The following is a 17,610-nucleotide window of genomic DNA, read 5'->3' as shown; positions in this document are numbered from 1 at the left end:
TCCCTCACTCCTGCCCTCTCCCTGTATCCCTCACAACCAATCTCTCCCCGTATCCCTCACTCTCCCCCCGTATCCCTCACTCCCGCTCTCTCCCCCGTGTCCCCCACTCCCACCCTCTCCCCTTATCCCTCACTCCCACCCTCTGCCCCGTATCCCTCACTCCCGCCCGCTCCCTGTGTCCCTCACTCCCTCTCCCAGTATCCCTCACTCCCGCCCTCTCCCTGTGTCCCTCACTCCCTCTCCCTGTATCCCTCACACCCACCCTCTACCCGTATCCCTCACTCCCGCTTTCTCCCCCGTGTCCCTCACTCCACCCTCTCCCTGTATCCCTCACACCCACCTCTACCCCGTATCCCTCACTCCCAACCTCTCTCCCTGTATCCCTCACTCCCGCCCTCTCCCCGTATCACTCACTCCCACCCTCTCCCCATATCCCTCACTCCCTCTCCCCATATCCATCACTCCCGCTCTCTCCCCATATCCCTCACTCCCGCTCTCTCCCCGTATCCCTCCCTCTCTCCCTCTCCCCGTATCCCTCACTCCCTCCCTCTCCCCCATATCCCTTACTCCCTCTCCCCATATCCCTAACTCCCACCCTCTCCCCGTACCCCTCACTCCCACACTCTCCCCCGTATCCCTCACTCCCTCCCTCTCCCCGTACCCCTCACTCCCGCCCTCTACCACCGTATCCCTCACTCCCGCTCTCACCCCCAGTATCCCTCACTCCCTGCCTCTCCCCTGTTTCCCTCACTCCCACCCTCTCCCCGTATCCCTCACTCCCGCTCTCCCCGTATCCCTCACTCCCACTCTCTCCCCCTATCCCTCACTCCCGCCCTCCCCCCGTATCCCTCACTCCCGCCTTCTTCCCCCGTATCCCTCGCACCCACCCTCTCCCCGTATCCCTCACACCCACCCTCTCCCCCCGTATCACTCACTCCCTCCCTCTGCCCTGTATCCCTCACTCCCTCCTTCTCCCTGTATCACTCACTCCCGCCCTCTCCCCCATATCCCTCACTCCCTCTCCCCATATCCCTCACTCCCACCCTCTCCCCGTATCCCTCACTCCCACACTCTCCCCCGTATCCCTAAACTCCCTCCCTCTCCCCGTACCCCACACTCCCGCCCTCTCCCCCGTATCCCTCACTCCCGCTCTCACCCCCCCGTATCCCTCACTCCCTCCCTCTTCCCCGTTTCCCTCACTCCCACCCTCTCCCCGTATCCCTCACTCCCGCTCTCCCCGTATCCCTCACTCCCACTCTCCCCCTGTCTCCCTCACACCCTCTGCCCCGTATCCCTCACTCCTGCCCTCTCCCCATATCCCTCACGCCCGCTCTCCCCTGTATCCCTCACTCCCTCCCTCTCCCCCGTATGCCTCACTCCTGCTCTCTCCCCGTATCCCTCACTCCTGCTCTCTCCCCATAGCCCTCACTCCCGCCCTCTCCCTGTAACCCTCACTCCCGCCCTCTCCCCGTATCCCTCACTCCTGCCCTCTCCCCGTATCCCTCAATCCCGCCCTCACCCGTATCCCTCACTCCCACCCTCTCTCCCTGTATCCCTCACTCCCGCCCTCTCCCCTTATACCTCAATCCCACCCTCTCCCCATATCCCTCACTCCCACCCTCTCCCTGTATCCCTCACTCCTGCTCTCTCCCCGTATCCCTCACTCCCACCCTCTCCCTGCATCCCACACTCCCGCCCTCTCCCCCCGTATCCCTCACTCCCGCTCTCTCTCCCCTTATCCCTCACTCCCTCTCCCCCCGTATCCCTCACTCCCGCTCTCTCTCCGTATCCCTCACTCCCACCCTCTCCCCCCTTATCCGTCACTCCCGCCCTCTCCCCGTATCCCTCACGGCCACCCTCTTCCCCCGTATCCCTCACTCCCGCCCTCTCCCCGTATCCCTCACTCCCGCCCTCTCCCCCGTATCCTTCACTCCCACTCTCTCCCCGTAACCCTCACTCCCACCCTCTCCCCCCTATCCGTCACTCCCGCCCTCTCCCCGTATCCCTCACGGCCACCCTCTTCCCCCGTATCCCTCACTCCCGCCCTCTCCCCGTATCCCTCACTCCCGCCCTCTCCCCGTATCCCTCACTCCCGCTCTCTCCCCCATATCCCTCACTCCCACCCTCTCCCCCTGTGTCCCTCACTCCCGCCCTCTCCCCGTATCCCTCACTCCCGCTCTCTCCCCCATATCCCTCACTCCCACCCTCTCCCCTTATCCCTCACTCCCACCCTCTGCCCCGTATCCCTCACTCCCGCCCTCTCCCTGTGTCCCTCACTCCCTCTCCCAGTATCCCTCACTCCCGCCCTCTCCCCGTATCCTTCACTCCCGCTCTCTCCCCGTATCCTTCACTCCCGCTCTCTCCCCGTATCCCTCACTCCTGCCCTCTCCCTGTATCCCTCACTCCTGCCCTCTCCCTGTATCCCTCACAACCAATCTCTCCCCGTATCCCTCACTCTCCCCCCGTATCCCTCACTCCCGCTCTCTCCCCCGTGTCCGCCACTCCCACCCTCTCCCCTTATCCCTCACTCCCACCCTCTGCCCCGTATCCCTCACTCCCGCCCGCTCCCTGTGTCCCTCACTCCCTCTCCCAGTATCCCTCACTCCCGCCCTCTCCCTGTATCCCTCACACCCCACCCTCTATCCCGTATCCCTCACTCCCGCTTTCTCCCCCGTATCCCTCACTCCCACCCTCTCCCTGTATCCCTCACACCCACCCTCTACCCCGTATCCCTCACTCCCAACCTCTCTCCCTGTATCCCTCACTCCCGTCCTCTCCCCGTATCACTCACTCCCACCCTCTCCCCATATCCCTCACTCCCTCTCCCCGTATCCATCACTCCCGCCCTCTCCCCGTATCCCTCACTCCCGCTCTCTCCCCGTATCCCTCCCTCTCTCCCTCTCCCCGTGTCCCTCACTCCCTCCTTGTCCCTGTATCACTCACTCCCACCCTCTCCCCCCATATCCCTTACTCCCTCCCCCCATATCCCTTACTCCCTCTCCCCGTACCCCTCACTCCCACACTCTCCCCCGTATCCCTCACTCCCTCCCTCTCCCCGTACCCCTCACTCCCGCCCTCTACCCCCGTATCCCTCACTCCCGCTCTCACCCCCAGTATCCCTCACTCCCTCCCTCTCCCCTGTTTCCCTCACTCCCACCCTCTCCCCGTATCCCTCACTCCCGCTCTCCCCGTATCCCTCACTCCCACTCTCTCCCCGTATCCCTCACTCCCGCTCTCCCCGTATCCCTCACTCCCTCTCCCCGTATCCCTCACTCCCGCCCTCTCCCCGTATCCCTCACTCCCTCTCGCCCGTATCCCTCACTCCCTCTCCCCCGTATCCCTCACTCCCACTCTCTCCCCATAACCCTCACTCCCTCTCCCCGTATCCCTCACTCCCGCCCTCTCTCCCGTATCCCTCACTCCTGCCTTCTCCCCGTATCCCTCACTCCCTCCCTCTCCCCATATCCCTCACTCCCGCTCTCTCCCCCGTATCCCTCACTCTCGCTCTCTCCCCGCATCCCTCACTCCCGCCCTCTCCTCGTATCCCTCACTCCCGCTCTCTCCACATATCCCTCACTCCTATCCTCCCCCCGTATCCCTCACTCACTCCCTCTCCCCGTATCCCTCACTCCCGCCCTCTCTCCCGTATCCCTCACTCCCACCCTCTCTCCCCATATCCCTCACTCCCGACCGCTCCCCCAGTATACCCCACTCCCGCCCTCTCCCCCATATCCCTCACTCCCGCCCTCTCCCCACCCTGTATCCCTCACTCCCGCCCTCTCCCCGTATCCCTCCCTCCCTCTCCCCATATCCCTCACTCCCACTCTCTCCCCATATCCCTCACTTCCTCTCCCCGTATCCCTCACTCCCGCCCTCGCTCCCGTATCCCTCACTCCTGCCCTCTCCCCATATCCCTCACTCCCGCCCTCTCCCCCGTATCCCTCACTCCCTCCCTCTCCCCGTATCCCTCACTCCCGCCCTCTCCCCTGTATCCCTCACTCCCGCTCTCTCCCCGTATCCCTCACTCCCGCTCTCCCCCTGTATCCCTCACTCATGCCCTCTCCCCCTGTGTCCCTCACTCCCGCCCTCTCCCCGTATCCCTCACTCCCTCTCCCCGTACTACTCACTCCCATCCTCTCCCCTTATCCATCACTCCCACCCTCTGCCCTGTATCCCTCACTCCCGCCCTCTCCCTGTGTCCCTCACTCCCTCTCCCAGTATCCCTCACTCCCGCCCTCTCCCCGTATCCTTCACTCCCGCTCTCTCCCCGTATCCCTCACTCCTGCCCTCTCCCTGTATCCTCACTCCTGCCCTCTCCCTGTATCCCTCACAACCAATCTCTCCCCGTATCCCTCACTCTCCCCCCGTATCCCTCACTCCCGCTCTCTCCCCCGTGTCCCCCACTCCCACCCTCTCCCCTTATCCCTCACTCCCACCCTCTGCCCCGTATCCCTCACTCCCGCCCGCTCCCTGTGTCCCTCACTCCCTCTCCCAGTATCCCTCACTCCCGCCCTCTCCCTGTGTCCCTCACTCCCTCTCCCTGTATCCCTCACACCCACCCTCTACCCCGTATCCCTCACTCCCGCTTTCTCCCCCGTGTCCCTCACTCCCACCCTCTCCCTGTATCCCTCACACCCACCCTCTACCCCGTATCCCTCACTCCCAACCTCTCTCCCTGTATCCCTCACTCCCGCCCTCTCCCCGTATCACTCACTCCCACCCTCTCCCCATATCCCTCACTCCCTCTCCCCATATCCATCACTCCCGCTCTCTCCCCATATCCCTCACTCCCGCTCTCTCCCCGTATCCCTCCCTCTCTCCCTCTCCCCGTATCCCTCACTCCCTCCCTCTCCCCCATATCCCTTACTCCCTCTCCCCATATCCCTAACTCCCACCCTCTCCCCGTACCCCTCACTCCCACACTCTCCCCCGTATCCCTCACTCCCTCCCTCTCCCCGTACCCCTCACTCCCGCCCTCTACCACCGTATCCCTCACTCCCGCTCTCACCCCCAGTATCCCTCACTCCCTGCCTCTCCCCTGTTTCCCTCACTCCCACCCTCTCCCCGTATCCCTCACTCCCGCTCTCCCCGTATCCCTCACTCCCACTCTCTCCCCCTATCCCTCACTCCCGCCCTCCCCCCGTATCCCTCACTCCCGCCTTCTTCCCCCGTATCCCTCGCACCCACCCTCTCCCCGTATCCCTCACACCCACCCTCTCCCCCCCGTATCACTCACTCCCTCCCTCTGCCCTGTATCCCTCACTCCCTCCTTCTCCCTGTATCACTCACTCCCGCCCTCTCCCCCATATCCCTCACTCCCTCTCCCCATATCCCTCACTCCCACCCTCTCCCCGTATCCCTCACTCCCACACTCTCCCCCGTATCCCTAAACTCCCTCCCTCTCCCCGTACCCCACACTCCCGCCCTCTCCCCCGTATCCCTCACTCCCGCTCTCACCCCCCCGTATCCCTCACTCCCTCCCTCTTCCCCGTTTCCCTCACTCCCACCCTCTCCCCGTATCCCTCACTCCCGCTCTCCCCGTATCCCTCACTCCCACTCTCCCCCTGTCTCCCTCACACCCTCTGCCCCGTATCCCTCACTCCTGCCCTCTCCCCATATCCCTCACGCCCGCTCTCCCCTGTATCCCTCACTCCCTCCCTCTCCCCCGTATGCCTCACTCCTGCTCTCTCCCCGTATCCCTCACTCCTGCTCTCTCCCCATAGCCCTCACTCCCGCCCTCTCCCTGTAACCCTCACTCCCGCCCTCTCCCCGTATCCCTCACTCCTGCCCTCTCCCCGTATCCCTCAATCCCGCCCTCACCCGTATCCCTCACTCCCACCCTCTCTCCCTGTATCCCTCACTCCCGCCCTCTCCCCTTATACCTCAATCCCACCCTCTCCCCATATCCCTCACTCCCACCCTCTCCCTGTATCCCTCACTCCTGCTCTCTCCCCGTATCCCTCACTCCCACCCTCTCCCTGCATCCCACACTCCCGCCCTCTCCCCCCGTATCCCTCACTCCCGCTCTCTCTCCCTTATCCCTCACTCCCTCTCCCCCCGTATCCCTCACTCCCGCTCTCTCTCCGTATCCCCTCACTCCCACCCTCTCCCCCCTTATCCGTCACTCCCGCCCTCTCCCCGTATCCCTCACGGCCACCCTCTTCCCCCGTATCCCTCACTCCCGCCCTCTCCCCGTATCCCTCACTCCCGCCCTCTCCCCCGTATCCTTCACTCCCACTCTCTCCCCGTAACCCTCACTCCCACCCTCTCCCCCCTATCCGTCACTCCCGCCCTCTCCCCGTATCCCTCACGGCCACCCTCTTCCCCCGTATCCCTCACTCCCCGCCCTCTCCCCGTATCCCTCACTCCCGCCCTCTCCCCGTATCCCTCACTCCCGCTCTCTCCCCCATATCCCTCACTCCCACCCTCTCCCCCTGTGTCCCTCACTCCCGCCCTCTCCCCGTATCCCTCACTCCCGCTCTCTCCCCCATATCCCTCACTCCCACCCTCTCCCCTTATCCCTCACTCCCACCCTCTGCCCCGTATCCCTCACTCCCGCCCTCTCCCTGTGTCCCTCACTCCCTCTCCCAGTATCCCTCACTCCCGCCCTCTCCCCGTATCCTTCACTCCCGCTCTCTCCCCGTATCCTTCACTCCCGCTCTCTCCCCGTATCCCTCACTCCTGCCCTCTCCCTGTATCCCTCACTCCTGCCCTCTCCCTGTATCCCTCACAACCAATCTCTCCCCGTATCCCTCACTCTCCCCCCGTATCCCTCACTCCCGCTCTCTCCCCCGTGTCCGCCACTCCCACCCTCTCCCCTTATCCCTCACTCCCACCCTCTGCCCCGTATCCCTCACTCCCGCCCGCTCCCTGTGTCCCTCACTCCCTCTCCCAGTATCCCTCACTCCCGCCCTCTCCCTGTATCCCTCACACCCACCCTCTATCCCGTATCCCTCACTCCCGCTTTCTCCCCCGTATCCCTCACTCCCACCCTCTCCCTGTATCCCTCACACCCACCCTCTACCCCGTATCCCTCACTCCCAACCTCTCTCCCTGTATCCCTCACTCCCGTCCTCTCCCCGTATCACTCACTCCCACCCTCTCCCCATATCCCTCACTCCCTCTCCCCGTATCCATCACTCCCGCCCTCTCCCCGTATCCCTCACTCCCGCTCTCTCCCCGTATCCTCCCTCTCTCCCTCTCCCCGTGTCCCTCACTCCCTCCTTGTCCCTGTATCACTCACTCCCACCCTCTCCCCCCATATCCCTTACTCCCTCCCCCCATATCCCTTACTCCCTCTCCCCGTACCCCTCACTCCCACACTCTCCCCCGTATCCCTCACTCCCTCCCTCTCCCCGTACCCCTCACTCCCGCCCTCTACCCCCGTATCCCTCACTCCCGCTCTCACCCCCAGTATCCCTCACTCCCTGCCTCTCCCCTGTTTCCCTCACTCCCACCCTCTCCCCGTATCCCTCACTCCCGCTCTCCCCGTATCCCTCACTCCCACTCTCTCCCTGTCTCCCACACTCCCTCTTCCCCCGTATCCCTCACTCCCTCTCCCCGTATCCCTCACTCCCGCCCTCTCCCCGTAACCCTCACTCCCTCTCGCCCGTATCCCTCACTCCCTCCCTCTCCCCATATCCCTCACTCCCACTCTCTCCCCATATCCCTCACTCCCTCTCCCCGTATCCCTCACTCCTGCCCTCTCCCCCATATCCCTCACTCCTGCCTTCTCCCCGTATCCCTCACTCCCTCCCTCTCCCCATATCCCTCACTCCCGCTCTCTCCCCCGTATCCCTCACTCTCGCTCTCTCCCCGCATCCCTCACTCCCGCCCTCTCCTCGTATCCCTCACTCCCGCTCTCTCCACATATCCCTCACTCCTATCCTCCCCCCGTATCCCTCACTCACACCCTCTCCCCCGTATCCCTCACTCCCGCTCTCTCCCCCGTATCCCTCACTCCCACCCTCTCTCCCCATATCCCTCACTCCCGACCGCTCCCCCGTATCCCTCACTCCCGCCCTCTCCCCCATATCCCTCACTCCCGCCCTCTCCCCACCCTGTATCCCTCACTCCCGCCCTCTCCCCGTATCCCTCCCTCCCTCTCCCCATATCCCTCACTCCCACTCTCTCCCCATATCCCTCACTTCCTCTCCCCGTATCCCTCACTCCCGCCCTCGCTCCCGTATCCCTCACTCCTGCCCTCTCCCCATATCCCTCACTCCCGCCCTCTCCCCGTATCCCTCACTCCCTCCCTCTCCCCGTATCCCTCACTCCCGCCCTCTCCCCCTGTATCCCTCACTCCCGCTCTCTCCCCGTATCCCTCACTCCCGCTCTCCCCCTGTATCCCTCACTCCCGCCCTCTCCCCCTGTGTCCCTCACTCCCGCCCTCTCCCCGTATCCCTCACTCCCTCTCCCCGTACTACTCACTCCCATCCTCTCCCCTTATCCATCACTCCCACCCTCTGCCCTGTATCCCTCACTCCCGCCCTCTCCCTGTGTCCCTCACTCCCTCTCCCAGTATCCCTCACTCCCGCCCTCTCCCCGTATCCTTCACTCCCGCTCTCTCCCCGTATCCCTCACTCCTGCCCTCTCCCTGTATCCCTCACTCCTGCCCTCTCCCTGTATCCCTCACTCCCGCTCTCTCCCCGTATCCTTCACTCCCGCTCTCTCCCCGTATCCCTCACTCCCGCTCTCTCTCCGGATCCCTCACTCCCACCCTCTCCCCCCTATCCCTCATTCCCGCCCTCTCCCCGTATCCCTCACGGCCACCCTCTTCCCCCGTATCCCTCACTCCCGCCTTCTCCCCGTATCCCTCACTCCCGCCCTCTCCCCGTGTCCCTCACACCCACCCTCTCCCCCGTGTCCCTCACTCCCTCCCTCTCCCCCCGTATCCCTCACTCCTCTCCACATATCCCTCACTCCCACCCTCTCCCTGTATCCCTCACTCCCACCCTCTCCCCCCGTATCCCTCACTCCCTCCCTCTCCCCCCGTATCCCTCACTCCCACCTTCTCCCCCCGTATCCCTCACTCCCTCCCTCTCCCCCCGTATCCCTCACTCCCGACCTCTCCCAGTATTCCTCACCCCCGCCCTCTCCCCGTATCCTTCACTCCAGCTCTCACCCCGTATCCCACACTCCCACCCTCTCCCCGTATCCCTCACTCCTGCCCTCTCCCTGTATCCCTCACTACCAGTCTCTCCCCATATCCCTCACTCTCCCCCCGTATCCCTCACTCCCGCTCTCTCCCCCGTGACCCCACTCCCGCCCTCCCCCCGTATCCCTCACTCCCGCCTTCTGCCCCCGTATCCCTCGCTCCCACCCTCTCCCCGTATCCCTCACACCCACCCTCTACCCCGTACCCCTCACTCCCAACCTCTCTCCCTGCATCCCTCACTCCCGCCCTCTCCCCGTATCACTCACTCCCTCCCTCTCCCCTGTATCCCTCACTCCCTCTCCCCGCATCCCTCGCTCCCGACCGCTCCCCCTGTATACCCCACTCCCGCCCTCTCCCCCGTATCCCTCACTCCCGCTCTCACCCCCAGTATCCCTCACTCCTGGCCTCTCCCCCATATCCCTCACTCCCGCCCTCTCCCCCGTATCCCTCACTCCCGCTCTCACCCCCAGTATCCCTCACTCCTGGCCTCTCCCCCGTATCCCTCACTCCCTCCCTCTCCCCCCATATCCCTCACTCCCGCCCTCTCCCCCCATATCCCTCACTCCCGCCCTCTCCCCGTATCCTTCACTCCCGCTCTCTCCCCGTATCCCACACTCCCACCCTCTCCCCGTATCCCTCACTCCTGCCCTCTCCCTGTATCCCTCACTACCATCTCTCCCTATATCCCTCACTCTTCCCCGTATCCCTCACTCCCGCTCTCCCCCCGTATCCCTCACTCCCCCGCTCTCCCCCCGTATCCCTCACTCCCGCCCTCTCCCCCGTATCCCTCACTCCCACTCTCTCCCCGCATCCCTCACTCCCGCCCTCTCCCCGTATCCCTCACTCCCTCTCACCCCGTACCCCTCACTCCCTCCCTCTCCCTTATCCCTCACTCACACTCTCTCCCCATATCCCCACTCCCCTCTCCCCTGTATCCCTCACTCCGCCCTCTCCACGGTATCCCTCACTCCTGACCTCTCCCCTATCCCTCACTCCCGCTCTCCCCCCCTATCCCTCACACCCTCCACTCCCCCGTATCCCTCACTCACGCCCTCTCCCCCGGTATCCCTCACTCCAGCTCTCTCCCCGCATCCCTCACTCCCGCCCTCTCCCCCGTATCCCTCACTCCCAACCTCTCCCAACCCTGTACCCCTCACTCCTGGCCTCTCCCCCATATCCCTCACTCCCGCACTCTCCCCCGTATCCCTCACTCCCGCTCTCTCCCCCTATCCCTCACTCCCTCCCTCTCCCCCGTATCCCTCACTCCCAACCTCTCCCTGTATCCCTCACTCCTGCCCTCTCCCCCGTATCCCTCACTCCGGCCCTCTCCCCGTATCCCTCACTCCCAACCTCTCCCCCCATATCCCTCACTCCCGCTCTCTCCCCGTATCCCTCACTCCCGCTCTCTCCCCGTATCCCTCACTCCCACACCCTCCCCGTATCCCTCACTCCCACCCTCTCCCCCGTATCCCTCAGTCACTCTCCCCGTATCCCTCACTCCTACCCTCTCCCAAATATCCCTCACTCCCACCCTCTCCCCGTATCCCTCACTCCCGCTCTCACCCCCGTATCCCTCACTCCCTCTCCCCATATCCCTCTCTCCCGCTCTCACTCCCCGTATCCCTCACTCCCTCTCCCCTCGTATCCCTCACTCCTGCTCTCCTCTCCGTATCCCTCACTCCCACCCTCTCCCCCTTATCCCTCGCTCCCGCCCTCTTCCCCCATATCCCTCACTCCCGCCCTCTCCCCCGTATCCTTCACTCCCGCTCTCTCTCCGGATCCCTCACTCCCACCCTCTCCCCCCTATCCCTCATTCCCGCCCTCTCCCCGTATCCCTCACGGCCACCCTCTTCCCCCGTATCCCTCACTCCCGCCTTCTCCCCGTATCCCTCACTCCCGCCCTCTCCCCGTGTCCCTCACAACCACCCTCTCCCCCGTGTCCCTCACTCCCTCCCTCTCCCCCCGTATCCCTCACTCCCACCCTCTCCCCCCGTATCCCTCACTCCCTCCCTCTCCCCCCGTATCCCTCACTCCCACCTTCTCCCCCCGTATCCCTCACTCCTGGCCTCTCCCCCATATCCCTCACTCCCGCCCTCTCCCCCGTATCCCTCACTCCCGCTCTCACCCCCAGTATCCCTCACTCCTGGCCTCTCCCCCGTATCCCTCACTCCCATCCTCTCCCCCCGTATCCCTCACTCCCTCCCTCTCCCCCCATATCCCTCACTCCCGCCCTCTCCCCCTTATCCCTCACTCCCGCTCTCTCCCCGTATCCCACACTCCCACCCTCTCCCCGTATCCCTCACTCCTGCCCTCTCCCTGTATCCCTCACTACCAGTCTCTCCCCGTATCCCTCACTCTCCCCCCGTATCCCTCACTCCCGCTCTCTCCCCCGTGTCCCCCACTCCCACCCTCTCCCCTTATCCCTCACTCCCACCCTCTGCCCCGTATCCCTCACTCCTGCCCGCTCCCTGTGTCCCTCACTCCCTCTCCCAGTATCCCTCACTCCCGCCCTCTCCCTGTGTCCCTCACTCCCTCTCCCTGTATCCCTCACACCCACCCTCTACCCCGTATCCCTCACTCCTGCTTTCTCCCCCGTGTCCCTCACTCCCACCCCTCACCCTGTATCCCTCACTCCCACCCTCTACCCCTGTATGCCCTCATCCAGCCCTCTCCCTTATCCCTCACTCCCCCCCTCTCCCCGTATCATCCTCCTCCCACCCTCTCCCGAGTATCCCTCACTTGCCTCTCTCCCCAGTATCCATCACTCCCCCTCTCTTCCCCAGTTCCCACACATCCGCCCTCTCTCCCCCCGTATCCCTCCCTCAGCTCTCTCTCCCCTCTATCCCTCACTCCTCCCTCTCCCCCCGTATCCCTCACTACCGCTCTCTTCTCCCTGTATCACTCACTCCCGCCCTCTCCCCCCATATCCCTGGACGCCCTCTCCCCAGTATCCCGTAACTCCCAGCCCTCTTCCCCGTACCCCTCACTCCCACACTCTCTCCCCCGTAACCCTCACTCCCACCCTCCTCCCCGTACTCCCGTCACTCCCGCCCTCTCCACCGTATTCCCTCACGGGCCCAGCTCTCCCCCCCAGTATCCCTCACTCCCTGCCTTCCCCGTTTCCCTCACTCCCACCCTCTCCCCGTATCCCTCACTCCCGCTCTCCCCGTATCCCTCACTCCCACTCTCTCCCCCTATCCCTCACTCCCTCCCTCTCCCCCGTATCCCTCACTCCCAACCTCTCCCTGTATCCCTCACTCCTGCCCTCTCCCCCGTATCCCTCACTCCGGCCCTCTCCCCGTATCCCTCACTCCCACCCTCTCCCCCCATATCCCTCACTCCCGCTCTCTCCCCGTATCCCTCACTCCCACACCCTCCCCGTATCCCTCAGTCCCACCCTCTCCCCCGTATCCCTCAGTCACTCTCCCCGTATCCCTCACTCCCACCCTCTCCCAAATATCCCTCACTCCCACCCTCTCCCCGTATCCCTCACTCCCGCTCTCACCCCCGTATCCCTCACTCCCTCTCCCCATATCCCTCTCTCCCGCTCTCACTCCCCGTATCCCTCACTCCCTCTCCCCTCGTATCCCTCACTCCTGCTCTCTCTCCGTATCCCTCGCTCCCGCCCTCTTCCCCCATATCCCTCACTCCCGCCCTCTCCCCCGTATCCTTCACTCCCGCTTTCTCTCCGGATCCCTCACTCCCACCCTCTCCCCCCTATCCCTCATTCCCGCCCTCTCCCCGTATCCCTCACGGCCACCCTCTTCCCCCGTATCCCTCACTCCCGCCTTCTCCCCGTATCCCTCACTCCCACCCTCTCCCCGTGTCCCTCACACCCACCCTCTCCCCCGTGTCCCTCACTCCCTCCCTCTCCCCCCGTATCCCTCACTCCTCTCCCCATATCCCTCACTCCCACCCTCTCCCTGTATCCCTCACTCCCACCCTCTCCCCCCGTATCCCTCACTCCCTCCCTCTCCCCCCGTATCCCTCACTCCCACCCTCTCCCCCCGTATCCCTCACTCCCTCCCTCTCCCCCCGTATCCCTCACTCCCGACCTCTCCCAGTATTCCTCACCCCGCCCTCTCCCCGTATCCTTCACTCCAGCTCTCACCCCGTATCCCACACTCCCACCCTCTCCCCGTATCCCTCACTCCTGCCCTCTCCCTGTATCCCTCACTACCAGTCGCTCCCCGTATCCCTCACTCTCCCCCCGTATCCCTCACTCCCGCTCTCTCCCCCGTGACCCCACTCCCGCCCTCCCCCCGTATCCCTCACTCCCGCCTTCTGCCCCCGTATCCCTCGCTCCCACCCTCTCCCCGTATCCCTCACACCCTCCCTCTCCCCGTATCACTCACTCCCGCCGTCTCCCCCGTATCCCTCACTCCTGGCCTCTCCCCCATATCCCTCACTCCCGCCCTCTCCCCGTATCCCTCACTCCCGCCCTCTCCCCACCCTGTATCCCTCACTCCTGGCCTCTCCCCCGTATCCCTCACTCCCATCCTCTCCCCCCGTATCCCTCACTCCCTCCCTCTCCCCACATATCCCTCACTCCCGCCCTCTCCCCGTATCCTTCACTCCCGCTCTCTCCCCGTATCCCACACTCCCACCCTCTCCCCGTATCCCTCACTCCTGCCCTCTCCCTGTATCCCTCACTACCAGTCTCTCCCCGTATCCCTCACTCTCCCCCCGTATCCCTCACTCCCGCTCTCTCCCCCGTGTCCCCCACTCCCACCCTCTCCCCTTATCCCTCACTCCCACCCTCTGCCCCGTATCCCTCACTCCCGCCCGCTCCCTGTGTCCCTCACTCCCTCTCCCAGTATCCCTCACTCCCGCCCTCCTCCCTGTGTCCCTCACTCCCTCTCCCTGTATCCCTCACACCCACCCTCTACCCCGTATCCCTCACTCCTGCTTTCTCCCCCGTGTCCCTCACTCCCACCCTCTCCCTGTATCCCTCACACCCACCCTCTACCCCGTATCCCTCACTCCCAACCTCTCTCCCTGTATCCCTCCCTCCCGCCCTCTCCCCGTATCACTCACTCCCACCCTCTCCCCATATCCCTCACTCCCTCTCCCCATATCCATCACTCCCGCTCTCTCCCCATATCCCTCACTCCCGCTCTCTCCCCGTATCCCTCCCTCTCTCCCTCTCCCCGTATCCCTCACTCCCTCCCTCTCCCCTGTATCCCTCACTCCCTCCTTCTCCCTGTATCACTCACTCCCGCCCTCTCCCCCATATCCCTTACTCCCTCTCCCCATATCCCTAACTCCCACCCTCTCCCCGTACCCCTCACTCCCACACTCTCCCCCCGTATCCCTCACTCCTCCCTCTCCCCGTACCCCTCACTCCCGCCCTCTACCACCGTATCCCTCACTCCCGCTCTCACCCCCAGTATCCCTCACTCCCTGCCTCTCCCCTGTTTCCCTCACTCCCACCCTCTCCCCGTATCCCTCACTCCCGCTCTCCCCGTATCCCTCACTCCCACTCTCTCCCCCTATCCCTCACTCCCTCCCTCTCCCCCGTATCCCTCACTCCCAACCTCTCCCTGTATCCCTCACTCCTGCCCTCTCCCCCGTATCCCTCACTCCGGCCCTCTCCCCGTATCCTCACTCCCACCCTCTCCCCCCATATCCCTCACTCCTGCTCTCTCCCCGTATCCCTCACTCCCACACCCTCCCCGTATCCCTCAGTCCCACCCTCTCCCCCGTATCCCTCAGTCACTCTCCCCGTATCCCTCACTCCCACCCTCTCCCAAATATCCCTCACTCCCACCCTCTCCCCGTATCCCTCACTCCCGCTCTCACCCCCGTATCCCTCACTCCCTCTCCCCATATCCCTCTCTCCCGCTCTCACTCCCCGTATCCCTCACTCCCTCTCCCCTCGTATCCCTCACTCCTGCTCTCTCTCCGTATCCCTCACTCCCACCCTCTCCCCCCTTATCCCTCGCTCCCGCCCTCTTCCCCCATATCCCTCACTCCCGCCCTCTCCCCCGTATCCTTCACTCCCGCTCTCTCTCCGGATCCCTCACTCCCGCCCTCTCCCCGTGTCCCTCACACCCACCCTCTCCCCCGTGTCCCTCACTCCCTCCCTCTCCCCCCGTATCCCTCACTCCTCTCCCCATATCCCTCACTCCCACCCTCTCCCCGTATCCCTCACTCCCACCCTCTCCCCCGTATCCCTCACTCCCTCCCTCTCCCCCCGTATCCCTCACTCCCACCCTCTCCCCCCGTATCCCTCACTCCCGACCTCTCCCAGTATTCCTCACCCCCGCCCTCTCGCCGTATCCTTCACTCCAGCTCTCACCCCGTATCCCTCACTCCCACCCTCTCCCCCCGTATCCCTCACTCCCTCCCTCTCCCCCCGTATCCCTCACTCCCACCCTCTCCCCCCGTATCCCTCACTCCCGACCCTCTCCCCAGTATTCCTCACCCCCGCCCTCTCCCCGTATCCTTCACTCCAGCTCTCACCCCGTATCCCACACTCCCACCCTCTCCCCGTATCCCTCACTCCTGCCCTCTCCCTGTATCCCTCACTACCAGTCTCTCCCCATATCCCTCACTCTCCCCCCGTATCCCTCACTCCCGCTCTCTCCCCCCGTGACCCCACTCCCGCCCTCCCCCCGTTATCCCTCACTCCCGCCTTCTGCCCCCGTATCCCTCGCTCCCACCCTCTCCCCGTATCCCTCACACCCACCCTCTACCGCGTATCCCTCACTCCCAACCTCTCTCCCTGTATCCCTCACTCCCGCCCTCTCCCCGTATCACTCACTCCCTCCCTCTCCCCTGTATCCCTCACTCCCTCTCCCTGCATCCCTCGCTCCCGACCGCTCCCCCTGTATACCCCACTCCCGCCCTCTCCCCCGTATCCCTCACTCCCGCTCTCACCCCCAGTATCCCTCACTCCTGGCCTCTCCCCCATATCCCTCACTCCCGCCCTCTCCCCCGTATCCCTCACTCCCGCTCTCACCCCCAGTATCCCTCACTCCTGGCCTCTCCCCCGTATCCCTCACTCCCACCCTCTCCCCCCGTATCCCTCACTCCCTCCCTCTCCCCCCATATCCCTCACTCCCGCCCTCTCCCCGTATCCTTCACTCCCGCTCTCTCCCCGTATCCCACACTCCCACCCTCTCCCCGTATCCCTCACTCCTGCCCTCTCCCTGTATCCCTCACTACCAGTCTCTCCCAATATCCCTCACTCTCCCCCGTATCCCTCACTCCCGCTCTCCCCCGTATCCCTCACTCCCGCCCTCTCCCCCGCATCCCTCACTCCCGCCCTCTCCCCGTATCCCTCACTCCCTCTCCCCTGTACCCCTCACTCCCTCCCTCTCCCCATATCCCTCACTCACACTCTCTCCCCATATCCCTCACTCCCTCTCCCCGTATCCCTCACTCCCGCCCTCTCCACTGTATCCCTCACTCCTGACCTCTCCCCATATCCCTCACTCCCGCTCTCCCCCCTATCCCTCACTCCCTCCCACTCCCCCGTATCCCTCACTCACGCCCTCTCCCCCGTATCCCTCACTCCAGCTCTCTCCCCGCATCCCTCACTCCCGCCCTCTCCCCCGTATCCCTCACTCCCAACCTCTCCCAACCCTGTACCCCTCACTCCTGGCCTCTCCCCCATATCCCTCACTCCCGCACTCTCCCCCGTATCCCTCACTCCCGCTCTCTCCCCCTATCCCTCACTCCCTCCCTCTCCCCCGTATCCCTCACTCCCAACCTCTCCCTGTATCCCTCACTCCTGCCCTCTCCCCCGTATCCCTCACTCCGGCCCTCTCCCCGTATCCCTCACTCCCACCCTCTCCCCCCATATCCCTCACTCCCGCTCTCTCCCCGTATCCCTCACTCCCGCTCTCTCCCCGTATCCCTCACTCCCACACCCTCCCCGTATCCCTCACTCCCACCCTCTCCCCCGTATCCCTCAGTCACTCTCCCCGTATCCCTCACTCCTACCCTCTCCCAAATATCCCTCACTCCCACCCTCTCCCCGTATCCCTCACTCCCGCTCTCACCCCCGTATCCCTCACTCCCTCTCCCCATATCCCTCTCTCCCGCTCTCACTCCCCCGTATCCCTCACTCCCTCTCCCCTCGTATCCCTCACTCCTGCTCTCTCTCCGTATCCCTCACTCCCACCCTCTCCCCCCTTATCCCTCGCTCCCCGCCCTCTTCCCCCATATCCCTCACTCCCGCCCTCTCCCCCGTATCCTTCACTCCCGCTCTCTCTCCGGATCCCTCACTCCCACCCTCTCCCCCCTATCCCTCATTCCCGCCCTCTCCCCGTATCCCTCACGGCCACCCTCTTCCCCCGTATCCCTCACTCCCGCCTTCTCCCCGTATCCCTCACTCCCGCCCTCTCCCCGTGTCCCACACACCCACCCTCTCACCCGTGTCCCTCACTCCCTCCCTCTCCCCCCGTATCCCTCACTCCCACCCTCTCCCCCCGTATCCCTCACTC

The sequence above is a fragment of the Carcharodon carcharias genome (genome assembly GCF_017639515.1).
Source record: "Carcharodon carcharias isolate sCarCar2 chromosome X unlocalized genomic scaffold, sCarCar2.pri SUPER_X_unloc_17, whole genome shotgun sequence".
NCBI classification, from domain to species: Eukaryota; Metazoa; Chordata; class Chondrichthyes; order Lamniformes; family Lamnidae; genus Carcharodon; species Carcharodon carcharias.
Note: the sequence above shows the minus strand (reverse complement) of the source record.